The following is a 978-nucleotide window of genomic DNA, read 5'->3' on the forward strand; positions in this document are numbered from 1 at the left end:
TTGAAAATGACATTTGAATAAGTTATATATGATTGATCTCTTAGGAACAATTTTATGAGAGAACCGGCAATAAGCAGGACGTTATTTCGCGACTTGGACAATCGCTTATAACGACATACTGATAACGGCGAAATTGAAACGTCAAAATTTCTGTCCGCCTTATATAATTTAAACGAATATCAACTACAGAGATTATCGCTTATATCGACCGAATTTCGTGGATTTTTGACCGTTATTATAGACGAAGTCTACTGTAGGTTAAAAACCAAAATGAAACAGAAACATGTTTTTCGTCTTAAAATGTATATTTATTAATGCCATCATTATGGTGCTTTCATCGCAACTTTAGGTTCAACCAACATCTATGTATGTGAATATGTACATATATTGCAATTAACATGAAACAGATGCTATCTGCATTTAACCATGAACGTATCAGCGTGAATTTGGCCTTTTCTAAAAACTTTGACCGTAACTCTCCTATTCCTTCATGACGCCGCGACCATTACTTCTGAAAATTTTCTCCTTTCGCCAATTCGGTACCAATAAGATGGGCCATTCTACAATAAGACGTTTGTACGTAAGCAGTTCTTGTTTCATTGTAACGCATTTACACTTACTTGAAATACGCTGGACATTCACTCGAACAGTTTATTCAACTTAGTTTTATAATAACGGCGTAATTTTCGTGGGATATACGTTTTTTTATATTTTTCATGTCTTCGTTTTTATATTTTATTTATTTTTGACAACAACAATTTCCAGAGATACCATTTTAAAATATTTATTTTCGATTATATTTTAACATAAGTTACAGAATAACACTATCGTTAGTGCAAACCCCAAAACCTGGCGATAAAAATAACAACTCGACTGTCGTTAAAAAGTTACAGAATAGGCCCACTGGAGGGCATATACCGGCAAAGTAGCCTACATAAGGGAAATAACTACTAATCTTTCCCCCTGATGCAAATTGCA

The 978-nt window shown here is 33.8% G+C and overlaps 1 long non-coding RNA gene across 1 annotated transcript; it reads right to left on the bottom strand.

The window, feature by feature from the left end:
- Window positions 1–286: 286 nt before the first annotated feature.
- Window positions 287–757, bottom strand: LOC141401699 (uncharacterized). The gene is made up of 2 exons (XR_012412427.1): window positions 621–757; window positions 287–560 (listed from the first exon to the last, which is right to left on the bottom strand). It is a non-coding gene; the product is annotated as an uncharacterized lncRNA (long non-coding RNA).
- Window positions 758–978: the final 221 nt, after the last annotated feature.

The sequence above is a fragment of the Musca autumnalis genome, unplaced genomic scaffold, assembly GCF_047663935.1.
Source record: "Musca autumnalis isolate F117 unplaced genomic scaffold, ASM4766393v1 scaffold_4, whole genome shotgun sequence".
In the NCBI taxonomy this organism is placed as follows: domain Eukaryota; kingdom Metazoa; phylum Arthropoda; class Insecta; order Diptera; family Muscidae; genus Musca; species Musca autumnalis.